This window comes from Protopterus annectens, chromosome 12.part0, assembly GCF_019279795.1.
Source record: "Protopterus annectens isolate FY-2018-M chromosome 12.part0, PAN1.0, whole genome shotgun sequence".
NCBI classification, from domain to species: Eukaryota; Metazoa; Chordata; order Ceratodontiformes; family Protopteridae; genus Protopterus; species Protopterus annectens.
The window spans coordinates 628,093,840-628,115,960 of NC_056746.1; the positions used below are offsets into that span (position 1 = coordinate 628,093,840).

Below are 22,121 nucleotides of genomic sequence, written 5' to 3' on the forward strand. Positions count from 1 at the left end.
AAGGGAACCGTCACTCTCTGTGTACTCCAGGTATGCAGGAAAAAAATTCACTGCCACAAAATGAACTCTGCTACCACTACCTCTGTATACTACTATAGTCAAATGGAAGAAATAAGTTCCATTCACAAATGGCCCATGTAGAACAATGCAGCCACCATGACGTTTCAGTTCTTCAATCAGATCACAACTATTTTGCAGACTTAGGATGCAAATCTGATATTGTCCATCCCTAAATGCTCTGCATATTCTGGATCGTCACATTAGCATTTAAATAATCAGTATGAATAGCAAGCAACTAAAAGGCTTTTTACTGCTGCCATGGATTACTATTCAGAAGCCTTTGTCTTTCCCATGTCATATCAGCCTCACTACTTGGTATGTGCCCCAACATTAAGCATAAGTGGACTTCAATCATCCACTTGCTCATCAGTAGTTAACAAATACTTCAGAAGTTATTCTAGGAGGTGGGGCTTAGCATCTCCAGAAAAAGGCTACCAGAATGTATAGTTCAGGCACATTCAACTATTTAAGATGAACAGATAATCCCCTGAAAATAATTGGTGATCACAACTGCTCAAACATTACATATAACTTGCAAGTTAAAGGCATATGTCAAAAAGCACTTGTTTTGTGGAAGTTGAGCTTCCCTACCCCCACTCCACACCTCCCAAACTGAAAACAACTCCATGATGTGCATGGCAAGGGAACATTTTTATTTATTTATTTATTTATTTTACATTTGTTGACCGGGATAGTCCGAATGGATGCATGTCCACTTTCAGCGGAGGCCCGGGGAGAAAAGCTCCAAGGGTAAGCAGATACAGCATTACATATTACAAACAGACTATTTACAGTGATTACATAAGTAAGCAAGTTAAACAAGTTCCACAGGTTAGAGTTAATCCCGAGCGTAAGTCAGGATTAAATTAAATTACACAGTAAACTGGTTAACAGATTTTTGCACATTCTAGAGAGAGTTAGCTAGGCTTGATACATTGACATAGCCAGTTAAGTGCCAAATGTTGTTTGAGTTTAGTTTTAAATTGACCTAAAGTAGAAAGTAAGGTAATATCAGCTGGAAGAAAGTTCCAGGGTCTACTTACAGAGTTTGCAAAGAGAGAGTCACCGGCTGTGTTATTAATTTTGCTAGTCTGAATTAGTAGTTTGTTAGAGGATCAAAGCGGTCTAGGATTGTTATAGGGGTGATAATATTTTTAAGTGCAGGAGTATTGTTTGGATTATAGAGGATTTTATAGGCCATAATTAGTTGGTTATACTGGATTAGGCTGGGTAGTTCAAGCCACCCAAGCTGATTCAGATTGATGCAATGATGTGTCCTAAAAGGTAGCCCAGTGGCAAACCTGGCAATGTGGTTGTGCAAATTGAGAGTTTGTTAAGGAGAGTCTTGTTTAAATTCGAGAGTAGAGGGGATGCATACAGAAGGGTTGAAAGAAGGTGAGAGTGAGCTATGGCAGTTTTAGCTGGAGGGGTTAGGAAGGCTTTTATTCTGTAAAGTGACCCTAGTTTTTTATTGATGGTTTTGATAGTCTGGTTAACATGTAGGTCGAATTTTAGATTATCATCTATGATGACACCTAATAGTTTTGTAGATGGGTCAGGGGAGATTATTGTGCCATCATTTGATTTTATGGTAAAGGTGAAAGCGGTAGACCTATGTGTTGGTGAAAATAACAGCATTTTAGTTTTTTTGGGATTTAGGATCAGACGATGTTCAGAAAGCCAGTTTTCTATTGTATTAAAGGTGGTCTGGGTAGCTGACCATAACTCTACTGGAGATGTGGCTGAGCAAATCAGACTATAGTCATCAGCATACTGGATACAGCTGACTTTTGGGATGACAGTATAAAGGTCGTTAATGAAGATGGAGAACAGCAAGGGTCCTAGTATAGAGCCTTGTGGTACTCCAAGGGTGTTAGGTAGAAGGTTAGAGAGTTTGTTCTGCCAGAGGACAGCCTGCTGCCGACCATTCAGGTAGGATTGAAACCACTGAAGGGCGCTAGTATCTAGACAGAATGTTTGCAGGGTGTGGATTAAAAGTTGGTGATCAAACATATCAAATGCCTTGGAAAGATTCAAGAAGAGGGCTGAGGATATATAATTATTGTTGAGATTATGGCTTATGGTGTTGGCAAAGGCTAGGAGGGTTGAAGTAGTGCTGTGATGAGGACAGAAGCCATGCTGAGTGTCTGCCATAAGGTGATTCTGGATTTGGTGGTGCATGAGTTGTCTATGAATACATTTTTCCATAATCTTTGCAAGTGGAGAGAATATAGTTATTGGCCTATAATTGGAGAATTCAGTAGAGTTGCCTCCTTTGTGAAGTGGGATTACATAGGATATTTTCCAGATCGTGGGAATTTTAGCTTCTACTATGGTTCGATTGATTAGTATTGAGACGGGGTAAGCAATAGCATCAGCTGATTTTTGTAGGTACTCAGCAGGAAGTTGATCAGCAGAAAGTACAGTGGGTTTTAATTTTTTGATCAAGGTACGGATAAGTGAAGTGGCGACTGGTTGGAAGCTGCATGCGAGTAGGTTTCTAGGGGTGCTACTTTCAGGACCAGGGGAGCTAAGGAGTAGTTGGCTAGCTAGGGCTTGAACTGTCTTAGTAAAGAATCAGTTAAAACTGTCAGAAACATCTTCAGGGTTTTATCAATAGTAGCAGCAGGGATTGGGGTTGAAGTTTGTCCAGGATGTAGTAGATTATTTAAACCTGCCCAAAATTTCTGAGGGTTATTTTGATTTACTGTCTGTAAATTACAGTAGCATTGTTTTTTTGTCTTGTAAAATGGCTTTTTTAGTTTTGTTCCTGGATTGCCTGTATTTAATGTGATCTTGGGGGTCTTTAGAAGACTGCCATAAAGCCCGTGCTTTGTTTCTAAGGGTAATTTTGAGTTTAGACTCTTTAGAAAGCCATGGCGCAGTTTTTGCCTTTGTTCTCTTTGAACGAACAGCTGCATACAAATCAAGGATCTCAAGGAATTTGTTGTTAAAGTATGCAATTCATGTACCTTGTTATTAATGCTGCTAATATTGAGATGACAGGCTAGGAGAGAGTTAGTTGGCCTATTAATTGTAGGTTCATAGCTTAGATTGCAAGTAGAGGGGATATGTGTATCTGAAGTAGGTGGGCCAGGGTTGGGGTGAATATCGCCACCAAGTATTAGGTTAAGTCTATACTTGGTGATGAACTTCAGGAATTTGTTTATTAGTTTGTGGTAGTGTTTGGATCTAGAGCTAATGTGCCTGGGGATGAGATGTTGATAGACTGAACAAGATGTTGGATAGGACCTGGTACTGTAAGTATGGCTGAAGGTTGGAGGATTTACAGCTAGGGTGATAGCATGGCCTTTTGGGACCTGAAATCCCGTGAGAAACTGGTTTTCATACAAGGTAAGGAGGTATGGTGCGAACAAGATGGGTAGTAAAGAGGAGTATTATCATTATTTGTGATTCAGCTAGTGAGTTAAGGAACTGTTTTACCTGGTGATGCAACACCAGTAGATAGAGTGGTGAGGTAAAGGTACTGGAAGGGGGATGTGTGAATGCCAGATGAAAGCTAATAGGTGCTATTAAAAATGTAGGTAGAAGAATGGGGGTGGGAGGAATTATCCCAGATGAAAGCAGATAGGATCTAGAAAGTGGGGAAGTGGCTATAGTACTTTAAATTTAGAGGTACTGGGGGCAGAAGTGAGTTGGGGGCAGGGAGGGGAGTGAAGAGAGCTCGAGCATAGCGAGGACGAACGTAGCGGGGCTACTGCAGTTTACAAGGTTTCCTAAGGTGTCCTAAAGCAATAAGGTAAGTATTATAGCTCTTAATGTAAGAGTCAGTTTACTTAGGTTACAAGGGAAGGAGGCAAACACTCAAGTAGAAAAAAGAGCCCTATGGCTGACCAAAATGGTGACCTGCTTAATTACACAGCACTGTAAGTGAAAGCTTAACAAATGCTTTTTGTGTGCAACCTACTCTGCTTAAATGGTGACAGAAACTGATTTTGTTATGGTGACCAATTGCAGTCCTGTAGACTCCTGTTTGGGGCTATTGCAGTTTACAAGGTTTCCTAAGGTGTCCTAAAGCTATAAGGTAAGTATTATAGCTCTTAATGTAAGAGTCAGTTTACTTAAGTTACAGGGGAAGGAGGCAAGCGCTCAAGTAGAAAAAAGAGCCCTATGGCTGACCAAAATGGTGACCTGCTTAATTACACAGCACTGTAAGTGAAAGCTTAACAAATGCTTTTTGTGTGCAACCTACTCTGCTTAAATGCTGACAGAAACTGATTTTGTTATGGTGACCAATTGCAGTCCTGTAGACTCCTGTTTGGGGCTATTGCAGTTTACAAGATTTCCTAAGGTGTCCTAAAGCTAAAAGGTAAGTATTATAGCTCTTAATGTAAGAGTCAGTTTACTTAAGTTACAGGGGAAGGAGGCAAACACTCAAGTAGAAAAAAGAGCCCTATGGCTGGCCAAAATGGTGACCTGCTTAATTACACAGCACTGTAAGTGAAAGCTTAACAAATGCTTTTTGTGTGCAATCTACTCTGCTTAAATGCTGAGACAAACTGATTTTGTTATGGTGACCAATTGCAGTCCTGTAGACTCCGTTTTGTAGGTAAATGTAGAGTTCAACTAGAAAAGAGAAAAGCAAAGATTCTAGGGTAAGCATGAAGGCAACAACAGGCAGTTATTTTATAATAATACATTCAGAAAGGTTTGAGGGGGGGGGGGGTAAAGTAGCACACTTCAGAATGAACTAAGATTTATAGCTAAGAAACCTAAGCAAGAGAGCAATGCAGTAAATAAACACTTGTCAGATTATAAAGATATACCAGAAAAACTAAATCAATTGTTCACAATTGTACAACTGGAAAATTGCCAGTAAAAGCACTTCAGGTATAGCTACCCCAAGTTATTCAGGTCATAAAAGCACTTCTTTAATGTGTGTGTGCAATTTAAACATTAAAAACACATGCAGTAATTAGGAGCTCTGATTATACACTTTCTTTAGGTACAGGTTCAGTTTAAACACAAATATTACCACAGAAATTCAGTAAAGTCACTAGTTACTTATAGAGCCTCTGCAAAAAAAATAGAGCAATTTGTGCAGAATCAGAATTTAGCAGCAGGTCATTCAGTTACACAAAAAACAGTAAAAGATCCATACAATGAAGAAACTTACACTAAGTCACACCAGGTCAGCCAAGTGGGGAAAAAGAGAGGGAAATCCTATGGGGCTATTACAGTTTACAAGGTTTCCTAAGGTGTCCTAAAGCTACAAGGTAAGTATTATAGCTCTCAATGTAAGAGTCCATTTACTTAAATTACAGGGGAAGGAGGTAAACACTCAAGTAGAAAAAAGAGCCCTATGGCTGACCAAAATGGTGACCTGCTTAATTACACAGCACTGTAAGTTTGTTTGTTTATGTATTTCGGCTTTTCCCGGTTAGGGGTCACCACAACGGAACTCCGGTCCGCTAATGATTGGTAGTTGATTTTTACGTGCCGAGTTACCAGCCCTGACGCACAACCTTCAACGAAGGTACACCCATTCATGCATGTCTCCATGCAGAAGACGATCTAGCTGAGAACTGAACCGGACAGCGTCTTACTGTGAGGTGACAACGCTACCGCAGCACCACAACCGCAGGTATACACAGCACAGCACTGTAAGTAAAAGCTTAATAAATGCTTTTTGAACCTATGAAGTATAGTTAAAGGTAAAAACACACCAAACAGTGCACAATGATCTCAAGCAAGCACTCATTTCGATCCAACACACTCCAACAAGTGATTCTCAATGGGTGAAGGACTGAGGGTACACTGGACAGCCAAACTGAGGCTGCTGGCTGCACTGTGCAGTCAGTGGATACTGCATTTTACAGTTTCCAGGCTTTGATCATTTAGAAATCCAATAACCAGATTGCTTTAACTATACTTCATAGGTTCATGGGTGTGTACTAGGCTAATGACCCTGGAGCCTTTACAAGACTAGCCCACAGAAGTGCCCTGGCACTGTGCAACCCGACATTAGTTCCCAGTGCCTCTATCAAGAAGAGCCACTGGAGTGATCCCAGGGGTGAACTTTCTATTTTCCATCCATTCATCAAGATTTCTCTTGAAGACGGCCAGTGAGGTGCTCTGCTTGACATGTATGGGACGTCTATTAGACAGCATGGGCATTCTCTGGCTTATGAACCTGTCCTTCCAGCATGTTCTGTTGACTGTGGTAATGAGGTTGAGGTCTCTGGAGTGTGTGGTGCTGAGGGATTGAGATTTCTTTAGATGTAGAATTTTTAACAGAGCTGGGTTAGGCATGGCTTTGTAAATCAAGCAGATATTGCCTCTTAGTAGACTATACGAAAAGTACACTTGTGTACACTTACCATAAATGTAGATGTTCGAGTGCATTCACTGTTGCAGTCATCACATTTGGGTTATCTGCTTGCAGTAGCCCTCAGTCGGCCCGACTAGCAAAGTCTTGGGTCCTGTGTCGGATGCTGTCTCATCTTCCATGATGTCAGGTAGTCAGGGGTATAAAGCATGCAGCCGATGCCATTACATCAGTTTTTCTTGCCCCAGATGTCAGGTGCCCCCATAACGGGAAGCAATTATACATACAAGGTTACACCTCCAACAAAAAAGCAAATACACCAAAAAGCTTTTAAGTATAGTAAGCAAGAATAGAGGTATAGCCAACAGACATCAGGGGGCTGGAGGGAAGGTAACTAGGACTGCAACAGTGAATACACTTCAACATCTACATTTATGGCAATTGTACACAACTGTACTATGTTCTTTGTGTTTCACTGTTGCAGTCATCACATTTGGGTAGATTGCCAAAGATAAGGATGGGAAGAGGAAATTAGATAGCATTAGGATCAGCTATAAGGCCCTGCAAGACTGCAGTGGCAAAGCCAGCTCTGGATTTAGAGAAAATTGGCAAATGGTAATGCTTGGTGAAGGTATGTACAGAACTCCAGGTAGCAGCTTCTAGGATGTCCCTGGTAGGGACACCTCTGAGAAAGGCTGTAGAGATAGATGCAGCTCTGGTTGAATGTGGTCTAATCCCCTGTGGGGTAGATTTTCCATGGTGCTTATAGCAGAAATTAATGCAATGACCTAACCATTTAGAAATGGTTTGCTTTGAAATGGCCTTCCCCTCTGCCCCTGCAGCAAATGCAACCAGCAGCTGTTCAGTTTCCTGAGAGGTTTAAACCTGTCCAAATAAAATCTAAGTTGTCTGTGCACATCTAAGGAGTGCAGTATTCATTCACCTTTGTTCTCTGGATTAGAAAAGAAGGTTGGCAAATGAATGGACTGATTAAGGGCTACACTGGATACCACCTTGGGCATGAAAGAGGGATTGGTCCTGAGGGACACCCAGTCCGTATGAAAAATGATGAAAGGCTCCACTGCCATGAGGGCCTGTAATTCAGACACCCTTCTTGCTGAAGTGATGGCTAAAAGGAAGGCTGTTTTCCAAGAAAGGAATTTCAACTCTGCAGTTGCAGCTGGCTCAAAAGGAGGTAGAGTGAGTTTTTTCCAATACAAAGTTAAGGTCCCAGGCTGGAGTAGGAGCTCTCATTGGTGGTCTTACATTTTTGGCCCCTCTGAGGAACTGCTTCAGCAGTGGATGAGAGAAGAGGGGTGGTTCTGTAATGTAATGCACTGAAATGGCTGAGGCATGAATTTTGATGGAGGAGAAGGAAAGGCCCTTGTGAAGCAGAATCTGAGGTAAACTGGGCGCTGCTGTGCCCATCCCTGAGTTTGGTTCCAGGAACAGAATCTTTTCCATTTTTCAGCAAAGGATTTTCTAATACTAGGCCTCCTTGCCTCCAGAATGACATCCATCACTTGCTTACTGAGGGATGGTAACGGAAAGATCAGGTAATTAGCCAGGCTGCCAGGTTCAGGGTTTGAAGCTGTGGGTGCAGAATCTGACCCTCCTGCTGGGATAGCAGGGCAGGGGTCTGAGGCAGGTGCCATGGTGCCAGCAGTGACACACTGCGCAAAAGGGGGTACCAGTTTTGGCGTGGCCAGTCTGGTGCAATCAGTATCGCCCTTGGTTTGTCCTGTTTGATCTTTAGTAGTATCAGGGAGAGGAGAGGCAGAAGGGGAAAGGCATAAACTGTTTTTTCCAGGTGAAGGACAGGACATCCACTTTCCAAGCTTGTTTGTGGGGAGTCCTTGTGCAGAATGTTTCCAATTGGTAGTTCTGGGGGGAGTTAAACATGTCTATATCTGGGCTCCGCCATTTGTTTCTCAACATGTTGAATATCTCTGGTTCCAGTTTCCACTCGTGTGGGTCCATGAGATTTCTTCTTAGTTCGTCTGCCAGTGTATTTAGCTTTCCTGGCAGGAACTGAGCCTGTAGGTGCACTTGGTAGCTCAAGGCTGTGTTCCACAGAGCCATGGCTAGTCTGCAGAGAGGTTATGAGTGGGTTCCCCCCTGCTTGTTTATGTACCACATAACAGTGGAGTTGTCCGTCTTTACCATTAATTGCCCTGGAAGAACGTGGTCCTTGAAGGCTGTTAGAGCATTCTGTACAGCTAATATTTCTTTTTGACTGATGTGCAGGTGCATTTGACTTGGGTTCCATTTGCCCTGAATGCACTTCCCTGCCAAGTGAGCCCACCATGCATAGTCTGATGTGTCTGTTGTTAGGGTTTGGGCAGCAGGGGGTAGAGTGAATGGCAGTCCCTTGTTTTGGTGGCAGGCCTCTGCCCACCAAAGGAACTCTATCTGTAGACAAGGTATGATAGGAATCATTGCTTCTAGATCCTGGTAATGTTGACACCATAGGCTTTTTAGATACCATTGTAGTTTCCTCATATGCAGTCTTGCATATGGAATTAGGAGAATGCAGGAGGCCATGAACCCCAGGGCTTGCAGTATTTTCCTTGCAGATAGCTGGGTCTTTGTGGCCAGTAGTTTGAAGTAGGCTGTCAAATGAACATGTTTCTCTGGCGTGAGGAAAGGTATCTGGGAAGTTGTGTTCAAGCTTGCTCTCAGGAATACAATTTGTTGGCAAGGTACAAATTGTGATTTCTTTTAGTTTATGGTGTACTCCAGAGAAGTTAGCAATTTCTGTACAAACGCCAGATGATTCAATAGTATGTCCTGGCTTTCTGCCTGAATTAGACAATGTTCCAGGTATGGATATATTTGGATATTTCTTTGCCTGCAAAATGCAATGACTGGAGCTAGGCACTTTGTAAATACCCTGGGTGCAGAAGACAAGCCAAAGGGCAGTGCAGAGAACTGACGGTGCGTGTAGCCTGCTTTGAAGCGTAGGTATCTTCTGCAAGCTTCCCTTATTGGGATGTGCAGGTAGGCTTCCTTTAAATCCACTGTTGCCAACCAGGCATCCTCACTTAGCATAGGAAGCAATTGGTGAAGAGTTAGCATCTTGAATTTTGGGATCACCAAAAATGTGTTTAGGATAGAAAGGTCCAGGATAGGGCACCAGGAGTTGTCTTTTCTGGGCACCAGGAAAAATCTTGAGTAGAAACCTTGTCCCCTTTCCTCTTCTGGAACAGGTTGAATAGCCCTGATGCTTGAGAGCGAGAATTTGCTTTTGAGTGTCTGCCCACTGATTTGGGGGTAGATCTGGCCAACCGTTTGGGGTTGGTAATGAGTGAAAGTGGAATCTGTATCCTTGGGAAACTATATTTAAAACCCATTTGTCCTGGGTAATGAGTTCCCAATTTTTTGCATGCAGGGCAATCTTTCCCCCTAAAGGAACAGTCAGTTGTGCAGGGCTTGGAAGATTTAAAGTTAAGTCATTGAGACAGTTTACCATAGGGGGGAGTCTTACCACTCCCTGCTTTGGAAGTGGGAGCCCCCCACTGCTTAGTCCTGTGAGTACCTTGGGACTGAAGCCTGGGTGTTCTGCTGGTTCTGGGTTTGGACTGAGAAGGCCTGGAAGAGGCAGGGAAGGCCCAATTTTTAGAGGGCCAGTGCCTACTAAATCTGGGAGGCTGTACTTGCAGAAATCTTTAACAGTTTGCACAGATTTAGCCTTTTCCTCCATCCTTTTAAGTACTTCTTCTGCTTTGTTGCCAAACAGGCGGTCTTGGTTTAAGGGAGCATCCAGCAATTTAGCTTTAACATGATCTGGCAAAGATTGCTCCTTAAGCCAAGCATGCCTTTTAAGTACAGACCCAATGACAGCAGCCCTGCAAGATGCATCTAGTGAATTAAAACCACATTGCAAAGTATGTTTTCCGACTTGTTCAGCAGAATGCATTAAATCCTGTAAATCTTTATTTTCAGCACAGTCAGGAATCAACATCATTTTCTGTTTAAGCACTCCAGTAATATGCTGCTTATACTTTAACATATGAAACTGGCAGTTTAAGGCCCTAATGGCCAAGGTTGCAGAAGTGTATACTTTCTTACCCCATCTATCCAGCGCCCTGGAATCTCTATCAGAGGGGGTAAGATTTTTGGCAGTAGTAGCCTTAATGCCCTTGGGTCCCTGTGAAATGGTCTCAGGATCCGCAGTAGGATTTTTAAAGAGGAACTTGTGAGAGTCAGGAACCCTGTAATATCTATCAGGCTTTCTGGGAGCAGGAGGTAAAGAGTCAGGGGCCAAGCTAGATTCCGAAAAGGCATCATCAACAATGTCCAGAACAGGGGGGATAGCTAAAGGCCTGTGTTGGGGCAGGAGTAAGAAATCCCTATGCCTCTTTTTAGAGTCAGAGTAATCCTGGCTTTCCCAGCAGAAATGCTCCCTAAGAGTATGCAAGGTTTCACCAAAAGAGAAATCCTCTGGAGGGGAAGCAGAGGGAATAGTGTCCTCTGCATCAGAACCCTCATAGGTAGATAAGGGTAAATCCTGGTCATCAGAGGAAACAGAAATTTCAGATTCCTGATCAGAAGAATCATAAGCAAATTCATCCCTAGGTCTTTTAGAGGAGGAAGGGTGGTTTCCCCAGATTAGAGCAATAAGGTCTTCAGCCATTCTTATCATTTGTTTTTTAGGCATAGAGGCCTGACCATGTTGTCTGGGCATCGGTTTTCTAGGCATGGATTAAGTTTTAGGCCTTGAAGAAGAAGATGGCATCGGTTTAATATGCAAGTCAGTAGGCCTCAATAGACCCTCAGAAGCCGGTGCCTGCACAGTGGCTCCGGCCCCATCCAAGGTAGAGACATCCGCAGGTTCCACAGTTGAAGCATCTCGCAGAATACTGGACTCCGAATGGGTCTCAGTAGAGGCCTGCAAATCTGAAGTAGCGGGTATCAGGGGCTGCGAAAGTGCCTCACTTAGTACCGGTGAACTGGCGATTGGCTTAGGAGAAGTGTCTTCGGCAGCTTTGGACCTATGTGGTCTGTCTCTGTCTTTATCTTTGCATTTTTTCGGAATGTCAGTAGTTGGGTGGCTTACCGAAGCCATATCTGGATAATTGAACCGAGTACCAAAATATTTAGAAGCATAAATAAACAGACGAATAGTTCATTGTTTAAATAAGGCACAAAACCAACAGCGAGGTACGTCGTGGTCAGGGCCTAAGCAAGGAATGCAGTACGAATTAAAATCTTTATGAGGTATTTGCTTTCCACAAGAAATACAATTATTAACTTTTACTGACATTAGTTTAGAGCAAGAAAAAGTTTCCCCAATGGGGTACTTAGCTTAGTTGAAGACTTCGGTTCTGAAACTCGAAAACGAAAATTTCAGGAGTCTGCCAACCGGCACTTGTGAGCTGCTTCTGCTTCGGGCACCACACGGCAAGAAAGACTGATGTAATGGTGTCGGCTGCATGCTTTATACCCCTGACTACCTGACATCATGGAAGATGAGACAGCATCTGATGCAGGACCCAAGACTTTGATAGTCGGTCCGACTGAGGGCTACTGCAAGCAGATAACCCAAATGTGATGACTGCAACAGTGAAACATGAAGATCATCAGAGAAGAGCTGGAGTTTTTTTGAGTCTGTCCATATAGGACATGTGTTTAAGGCCTAGGATCCTCTTTCTGAGGTACTTTTGTGGCCTCTCCGCTGTTGCAGGTGTCTAGTGAGGTACATGCTAAATGTGGCATTATACTCTATGTTTCCTCTAATGAGAGAAGAGTAGACAGAAATTATTACCTCTTTCTTCCTGGATGCAAACCTTGGTAGTGAGATGTGCCACATAGAAGGACTTTGTGACCACAGTGGCAATGTGGTGGTCGAAGGAGAGGTTGTTGAAAACCTGTGTCCCAGATCTTTTATAACGCTTTCAGTGTTCAGTGGGCTCCCACCAATGTGGTAATTAGTGTGAACTGAATTTTTCTGAAAGGAAATGACAGCATTTTTTGCCATTAAGATTAAGGCCATGAGGCCTTTCTGTAGGATGTCTGCATCACTTGGGGAGTTAATAATGGCTTCCAGCTTGCAGCCGTCTGCAAACTTGGTCAGCCAGAGTCCCTCCTTGTTGGCCTAGACTTCTGAGAAATAGAAAACAGGAGAGGACCCAGGACCGATCCCCTGTGGGACTCAACTCGTGACTGGTCAGCAGTCTGACTTGGAGTCTGCTACTTTCACATTGTGGGTTCTATCTGTGAGCCAATTTGTCTACGTTTACCAGCTGGTTGCTTGTTTGTTCTTTGCTACTCATTGTCATTTATTCAATTAGCTGGAGTATGGCAGAGAGGAATACTTGTAACAGTACTGAACTGGACTATAATCTATTGAGACAAGCTGAAACAAGCAGACTAAGCTTCTGGAGATGCTGAAAAGCTCTGAGAATCCTCTGATAGTAGAGTCAGCTTCGAATGAAGGGACACTGCAAGAGGAAGGTAACAATATTGATCATTATAAACTAAGACAGTTGATTAATAACACTGAAAATGATGCATTTAAACTTAAAAAGCTACAGCTACAAAGGTTTCACTTTGAAGCACGTCTTCAGTTTAAAGTGATCCCTAGGGGCCTACTTGTATTGAAAATGCCTACTTATGGCTCCTAGTATCCAGAACTGCTGAGAAAATGGCAACAAATAAATCTAGAAGCAAGCTACAGCTATTTAAAATTAATGAATGAGTTTTTTAGACCACAGGAAGAAACTCTTGCTACTAATGTTATACAACTACAAGCGGCATTATATGAACAATTCCTGGAAATTGTTGCTGATAAAGCAATGAGTACAGTAACAGACAATGTTAGTGTATATGAACGTAAAACTATACAACAGAAACATAAAACTTTAGAGAGAGACACTGCAGACTTCAAAAAAGGCCATGTGTTCTCTTGGCCTAGGCCACAAAGACCAGTAACAGTGACAGCTAATATTAGTGGTGTAAGAGCATCTAATGAAAGGAGAGATGAAGTTGAAACAGTTCCTATGACACGTTATAATTATACTGAGAAGGACACAGATAGAGTAACAACAAATAATTCTGTGATTCCCAAGCCAAATGAGATACAACATTTTATGTCTGAAGAGCTATTAACTCAAACAATAATGAGCCCTATGAACATAGTCAGTGAAACAACTAGCCTGGACAATGTCACCTCACAAGTGGAAAATGAAATACCACCAGGTCAACCTGTAGTTAGAAGGAAAGAGAATATGCAAGGTACAACACAAACATTTCCATTTTTTCCCCTACCTATATGCCACGAGAGAGGGAGACAACCATACAGGTCCAAGAGCAGAGGCAGGATGAAAAGGAAGGAGCAGCCAGAGATGATGGAATATCCCACTCTGAAAAAATGTGGAATCAGAATTGATGCGGAACACTGTACGGAATATATCACGTCAACAGTTAACTAAAGATGAAATTCTAGTGTTGCAAAAATGTCTATCATTTATTCCTGCCCAGGCAGCAGACATTCCGGACACTACAATTGATTTAAGGATGTTTTTGAGAAATGTTATGTTAAAACTGAATTTTCCTAACAAAATAAAACAGGGAACAGGAACTTTTAGGAAACCTAGTAGCTATATGCCACCTAACCATCCTATTTTGGAAGCATTTGGTAGGATGTGCAAGGATGAATTGTATAATTAATTAAGTACACATACCAAGAATGACAAATATAAGAATTTAAGCTGGGAGAAGAAGGCCTTATCAAAATTGATAGAGAACACGCAAATCGTTGTTAGACCTGCAGACAAAGGGGTATGACTGTAAGTATGGATATGGAATACTATTACAGCTCATTACATAACATGCTTGCTGATGATGAATATGTAGGTACACATACAAGGCCATGTCCAACCTGGAATTAATGGACATGCTCCACCTCAAAAAATCCAAATCCACCAGAGCCACAAGAGCAAGAGACTTAAACCTCAACACGGATATAAATAGGACGTGCTGGAGGGACAGATTCATCACCCACAGACTCCCTATGCTGTGGAACAGAATCCCGGTCCATGTGAGACAGAGCACCTCACTGGCTCTGTTCAAGAGGAATCTTGACCAGTGGATGGGAGATCGTAGGTTTACCCCGGGGATCATCTCTGTATCACTGCTGGACAGAGGCACGGCAAACTAATGGGTATAGTATTCTTCAACCTAAGGGGTGGTGAAAGCCACACAACTCTGGCTAGGCTTATAAATGCCCTAGGGCAGATAGCCTAGTATGAACCTATGAAGTCTATAAGCCTATCACTATTACTTATAGTCAAGATAGGCATAGAGTCATTAGAATTATGATTAATGACTTTATGATTAATTATGGTATCTCAATGGAACTGGTTCAGTTCCTAACAGTGGAATACCCAGACATACCTTCATTCCAAGGGCAACCTAAGATACACAAGGACCCTCATTTTTCACCACTTAGACCTATAGTTGCAGGCCGAGGTTGGATCACTGAACCATTTTCCATTTTTGTAGAAAGGAAGATTAGACCTATCCTGGATAGATCTCAAGTAGTATTAAAAGATTCCAAACACTTCCTAGAGAGCCTATATTCATATGGTCAAACATCAAGTATGAATGGGAGAGACTATTTGGTCACTCTTGACGTAACCTCTCTCTTTACATCAACACCGAACTGTGAAGGTGTTGAATACCTACATAGATTTCTTCACCATAATAGTGAATATGGAGGACAGCTTATAGATATGATATGTAGATTCATGGAAGTTGTTTTGGAAAATAATGTTTGTTTTTGATAGTAAATACTACGTACAACGCGAAGGTGTAGCCATGGGAACATGCTGTGCTAACAGCTACGCCAACGCAGTAATGGCTCAGTGGGAAGTGGGACAGTTGTTTCCCCTAGAAATGTATAAAAATCATGTGAAGTTTTATCATAGATTTGTGGACGATATTTTTCTTGTGTGGGGTAGTACCCTTACAGCACTGAAAAAATTGTCAGTGATGCAAAAGCTACTACTAGTTCCCTGAAATTTACTATGAATCATTCATTTGAAGGAGTGCCTTTTTTGGATATATTTGTAACAAAAGGCAATGAAGGGATGTTTGATACCAAAGTTTATAGAAAATAATGCTATTGTAACATGTTGTTATATAGGACAAGTATGCACCCTAGAAAAACTTTTACGAATATAGTTAAAGGACAAGGAATGAGGGTGTCACATTTATGCAATCAGGAAAGTACAGTTGTGTACCTACCATAAATCTAGATGTTCGAGTGTATTCACTGTTGCAGTCATTACACTTGGGCTATCCTGCTGGCAGGCTACCCACAATCGGCCTGAATTTCAAAGTCTTGGTCCGCCGTCGGTTGCTGTCGCCTCTTCCCTGACATCACTGCGCCAAGGGTATAAAAGATGCAGCCGACGCCATTTTCTTCAGTTTTTCTTGCCCCAGATGTCAGGTGACCCCAAAAGGTTAGGCTACAAATTATGCCAATAGAAATGCATGCACTAACATAAACATTACCTTCATCTACAAGCAAATACACCACATAGGTTGTATAGAATAGAGAAGTACAGAAGAGTCCCAGCAATGAAAGGGGGATGGAGGGAGGGTAACCTGGACTGCAACAGTGAATACACTCGAACATCTACATTTATGATAGGTACACAACTGTACTATGTTCATCATGTTTCACTGTTGCAGTCATTACACTTGGGTTGAATCCCAAAGCTGAGGTTGGGTGGCTGGGCCTAAACAGAATTAGGAGTGGCTATGAGGCCCTGCAGAACTGCAGTGGAAAAGCCTGCTCTGGATTTAGAGTAAAGAGGTAAGTGGTAGTGCTTTGTAAAAGTGTGCACTGAAGTCCATGTTGCACCCTCCAAAATGTCCTTGGTTGGTACTCCTCTGAGGAAGGCTGCTGAAGTGGCTGCTGCTCTGGTTGAATGTGGCCTCATGCCCTTAGGCACTGTTTTGCCATGTTGTGAATAGCAGAAATGAATGCAATGGCCTATCCATTTTGAAATAGTCTGCTTTGAGATAGCTTTTCCTTATGATCCTGCAGCATATGCCACTAAAAGTTGCTCAGTCTTTCTGAAAGCTTTAGTTTTGTTCAAGTAAAAGCGTAGTTGTCTGTGTATGTCCAAAGAATGCAGAAGTCTCTCCCCCTTATTCTGTGGGTTTGGATAAAAGGTAGGCAAATGAATGGTTTGGTTGAGAGCCACAATGAGCACTACCTTAGGCATAAATGTTGGGTTTGTCCTCAGAGGAACCCTATCTGGATGGAAAATTATAAAAGGTTCCACAGCCATTAGTGCCTGTAACTCTGAGACTCTTCTTGCCGAAGTTATTGCTAGGAGCAGAGCTGTTTTCCATGATAAGAATTTTATCTCAGCTGTATTGGCTGGCTCAGAAGGAGGCAGTGTGAGTTTTTCCAAGACAAAGTTGAGGTCCCATGCAGGTATTGGCACTCTCCTTGGAGGTCTTATGTTTTTGGCCCCTCTGAGGTACTGCCTTAGCAGTGGATGTGAAAAAATAGGTGGGTCCGTATTGTAATGAGCTGATATGGCAGAGGCATGGATCTTAATTGATGAAAAGGATAGGCCTTTGTCCAGCATCTCAGTTAGGTATTGTAAAATCTTAGAAATATTTGGTACAAGCGTGTCATTTCCTTGTGCCTGGTTCCAAGCACAGAATCTCTTCCATTTTTCTGCATAAGATGTTCTGGTGCTGGGCCTCCTGGCCTCCAAAATAACATCCATAACTGCTTTAGAGAGAGGTATGTTCTGAATGGTTACATTATCCGCCATACCGCCAGATTTAGGGTTCTGAGCTGGCTGTGCAGGATCTGATTGTTTTGTTAGGTCAGTAAATGGGGAATTTGAGGCAATGTCCAGGCTGGGCCTTGAGATAACCTCTTTAGGATTGGGTACCAGTGCTGACGGTCTGCTGTGTTCCACAAAGTCATGGCTTGTCTGCAGAGGGGGTAGGAATGTGTGCCTCCCTGCTTGTTTATGTACCACATGACTGTAGTATTGTCCGTCTTTATCAGCGGTTGCCCTGGATGAAGTAGGTCCTTGAAAGCTGTCAGGGCATTCTGAACAGCTAGCATCTCTTTTTGATTGATATGAAGATGCTTTTGGCTTTCAGGCCATGTACCCTGAATACATTTTCCTGCCATGTGGGCCCCCCAGGTATAATCCGATGCCATCTGTTGTTAGTGTCTGCCTGGCTGTGGGTAAAGTGAATGGCTGTCCCTTGTTGTGGTGACAGGCCTCTACCCACCATCGAAACTCCTGTTGCAGGCAGGGAATAAGGGTAATTAATGTTTCTAGGCTGTGGCAATGTTGTGTCCAAACACTTTTTAGACACCATTGTAGTTTCCTCATATGCAGTCTTGCATATGGAATTAGCAGAATGCAGGATGGCATGAAGCCCAAACCTGCAGAATTTTTCTTGCAGATAACTGGGTCTTTGTTGCCAACATTTCAAAGTAAGAAGTCAGTTGCCTTTGTTTGTCTGATGTGAGATAAGCCATTTGGGCAGTTGTATTTAAGCTTGCACCCAGGAATATTATCTCCTGAGAGGGTACTAGTTTTGATTTCTTTTCATTTACTGTGTACCCCAGGCAAATTAGTAATCTTTTTTCAAACGCCAGATGCTTTAGTAGAGTGCCCTTGTTCTCTGCTTGAATGAGGTAGTCATCCAAGTAAGGATATATCTGAATTCCTCTTTGTCTGCAAAAAGCAATTACTGGTGCCAGGCATTTTGTGAAGACCCTAGGTGCAGTAGATAAGCCAAAGGGCAGTGCAGAGAATCGGTAGTGCACTGAGCCAACTATGAATCTGAGGTATCTTCTGCAAGATTGTCTGATAGGGACACGCAGGTATGCCTCTTTTAGGTCCAAAGGTATGAGCCAAGCCTTCTTGCCCAGCATGGGTAGAAGCTGCTGCAGAGTCAACATTTTGAATTTTGGAACGTCCAGAAAAGTGTTTAGAATAGACAGGTCCAGTATTGGTCTCCAGGCTTTGTCCTTTCTGGGTACCAAGAAAAGTCTTGGCTAGAATCCTTGTCCCTGCTCTTGCTGAGGTACTCGCTGAATGGCCCTCATGTCCATGAGGGATGAAACTTGCTTTTGTGCCTCTGCCCATCGATTGTGTGGCAGGTCTGGCATACCTTTTGCCTTTGGCAGGGTGTGAAAGTGGAACCTGTAGCCCTGAGACACTATATTCAAGACCCATTTGTCCTGGGTGATCATGTGCCAATTTTGTGAAAAAAGTGCTAGTTTTCCCCCTAAGGGGGCTACCAAAAGGTAAGTGCTTGGTACTGGCAAAGGAAAGTCATTGGGACTGTTTTCTAGAGGGCTGTGATTTATCTTCTCCGCTTTTGGATGAAGAAGCACCCCATTGTTTAGGCCTGTATGAGCCTTGGGGCTGGGATCTGCCTCTATAGTGTTTGTATCTGCCTCTTTGTGGCTTGTCTGACACTGGATAGGATCAATTCTTTGTAGGCCAGTTCCTGCTAAATCTGGGTGGCTGTACCTGTAAGAAATCCTTAACTGTCTGCATAGATTTCGCTTTATCCTCCATTTTCTTCAACACCTCTTCTGCCTTAACACCAAAGTATCATGCTGTAATGGAGCATCCAATAATTTTCCTTTAACATGATCAGGCAGATTCTGTTCCTTTAACCAAGCATGCCTCCTAATGACAAAACCCGTAACAGCAGCCCTGCAAGAGGCCTCCAAAGAATCAAAACCACATTGCAAAGTATGCTTTCCCACTTGTTCAGCAGCATGCAATAAATCCTGCATTTCCTTGTTTTCTGGACATTCAGAATTTGCCAACATTTTCTGTTTTAACAGTGACATTAAGTATTGCTATCTACAAAAGGGGGAATAGCAAGAGGTCTGTGCTGAGGTAGTGAAAGAAAGTCTCTGAGCCTTTTCTTAGATTCTGAGTAATCTTGGCTCTCCCAATGAAAGTGCTCCCTCATGGTATGCAGGGTTTCCCTAAAAGAATAATCCTCAGGAGTAGAGGCTGAAGGGATAGATTCTTCAGCATCAGAATCCTCATAGGGAGGTAGAGAGTATTCCTGTTCAGAAGAGGAGTCGGAGGAAATGGAAACCTGATCCGAAGATTCATATTCTGTCTCTTGCCTAGGCCTCTTATCAGGAGGGGGATGGGAACCCCTGATCAAAGTAATTAGGTCTTCGGCCATTTTAAGCATCTGTTTTTTAGGCATGGAAATCTGTCCAGGAGAATGCTGTACTTCTTTCTTTGTCTTTAGAGCTGCTTTAGTCTTTGCCTTTGAAGCTGAGTTTGGCTTTACATATAACTGTGTAGGTCTGAAAACACCCTCAGAAGCCGATGCCTGCACAGCGGCTCCAGACCCATCTGAGGGAATAGTTTCCAAGTGTCCAATACCTTGAGTTTCCAGAGGCCCAGTAGGCTCCACGTGAGAGTTGGAAGCGGCCTGTGGCTCTGAGGTAGCGGGCGTCAGGGGCTGCGAACGTGCCTCACTGAGAACCGGCAAACCAGCAACTAGCTTAGCGGAAGCCTCGTTGTCGTTTTTGGACCTCGGATGCCTGTCCTTTTCTTTATCCTTGTGCTTTTTATATACTCCGGTCATTGGCTGTTCCGATGGCATTATATAATTGAATCTTCGGCCAAAGTAATGAAAAGCAAAATTGTACCGACGCTTAATAGTGCGTTGGTTAAATCTAGCACAAAACCGACAACTAGCAACGTCGTGGTCAGGGCCTAGGCAAGGAATACAGTAAGAGTGAAAATCCTTATGAGGTATTTGCTTCCCAGAAGAAATACAATTGTTAACTTTTTCTGACATCGGTCTGGAGCAAGAAAAAAGTTTCCCCAACGGGGTACTTAGCTTTAATGAAGACTTTGGATCTGAAATTCGATTTTTAAAATCTCAGGAGTCGGCCAAGCGGCACTTGCAAACTGCTTTTGCTTCTGGCACCGCGCAGCAAAAAAGACTGAAGAAAATGGCGTTGGCTGCATCTTTTATACCCCTGGTGCATTGACGTCAGGGAAGAGGCGACAGCAACCGACGCCGGACCAAGACTTTGGAATTCAGGCCAACTGTGATAACCCACGTGTAATGGCTGCAACAGTGAAACACGATGAACATCCCATATTCGTAGAAGAACTGGTAACCCTTGAAACTAATTTGTATGATAGGGGATATAAAAAGAATGAAGTGACTAGTATGTTAGGAGAAGTAAAGACACTCCAGGAAGGAAGAGCGAGTCTATATTTTTCAAATAAGGCAGAACATGTATTAAATAGAACAGATATAATGACTAATAAGAAGGTAGTTAATGTCTCTATATCATTTACAAGTGATGTGAGGAAGGTGATAGATGCATTTAATAAACATTGGCCACTTCTTATGACAGATAGAAGAATAAGGGAAGTAGTTGGTGAGTGCCCTAGTTTTACTTACAAAAATAGGAAAAATTTTAAACTCATGTTATGCTATCCTAGGAACTTACCTGGAGCTAATTTGAATACATGGGAAGGTACCAGAGCATGCACCAGTTGCAACATGTGCCAATTTGTTAAAAATGATGAGTTTGTTCATCCAGTCACTGGTAAATTTAAGTTGAATGTAGCAGTCACTTGTAACAGTATGAATATTATATATGTAGCACAGTGGGACTGTTGCTTACATTTCTATGTGGGCAAAACAAACAGGACATTTAGAGAACGTATAAAGGAACATATTAGTAGTATAAGGAATAGGGATTCTGTGAGTGCTTTGCCTAAGTACATAGAGAAAAGTGGTATATATCACGACTTTAAATTTATAGCATTTGAAGAAGTTATTATTGGGCAAAGGATGGGTAATATTAAGAATCTGACAGAAAGAAGTGAGCTTAGATGGTACTTAGAGCAGATAAGGAGAAGGGATTGAATGGTAAAGTATCTATTAAAAGTGCCTTAGAAGCACGTGGAATACCTAGAAAATAATGTCACATATTTAATAGATGTTACTTAGGAATATGCCTACTAAGTATTAATGTAGAATTTTGCCTAACCCTTTGGAACATCAGCTACCTAAATATATCTGGGAATAGAGTTTATCCGATATAAGAATACTAAGTAAGAATACTTGAGAATGCTACTTAACGTCTTGGAACATTACCCATTTAAATATTTCCAGAAATAGAGTTTATCCATTGTAAGTCAGTGATACTGCCAGCCTATTGTACAGCTACTTTTCACTTAGCATGATGAGAGCCAGTCACATACATACTGCGTATATTTAAAACTATGCACAATATATTCGATCCACTAGATCCATTTCCTTATTCTATATATGGTGTTTACATGCATTTTATCGTATAGATATATATTATTATTATACATTAAGATCTATTTCTCTTTAATATATATATATATATATTTATGCCAATGCATTGATCCATCCTTACATAACTGCTTGATGAGACTACTTAAATACAGTAGTTTTTACATAAAGGACTACACTTTATATTTACTGATAGCAGTAACATAGTGTTTTGAGTGTTATACATTGTTGATAGTCGAGATTTATATGAAGGACAAGAGCATAGAATAAGATCTCTCTTTATATAAACTGGTGATATTCTTGGATGAAACTATTTACATATGTATATTGGATTATTAATGTCCATAGATTACATATAGTTTATAGCTTGAGCGGATTATTTAGAAACAGTATGTTAAATGTGTTTATTATACTAGTATAAGATTATGCCTGGTAGTAGTCATACAAT

At 42.0% G+C, this 22,121-nt stretch overlaps 1 protein-coding gene across 2 annotated transcripts in view; it reads right to left on the minus strand.

Annotated features, from left to right (window-relative positions):
- CCP110 (centriolar coiled-coil protein 110) overlaps positions 1-22,121 on the minus strand; it is a 640,744-nt gene that overhangs the window by 226,365 nt on the left and 392,258 nt on the right. The gene's annotated exons all lie outside the window — the stretch shown is intronic.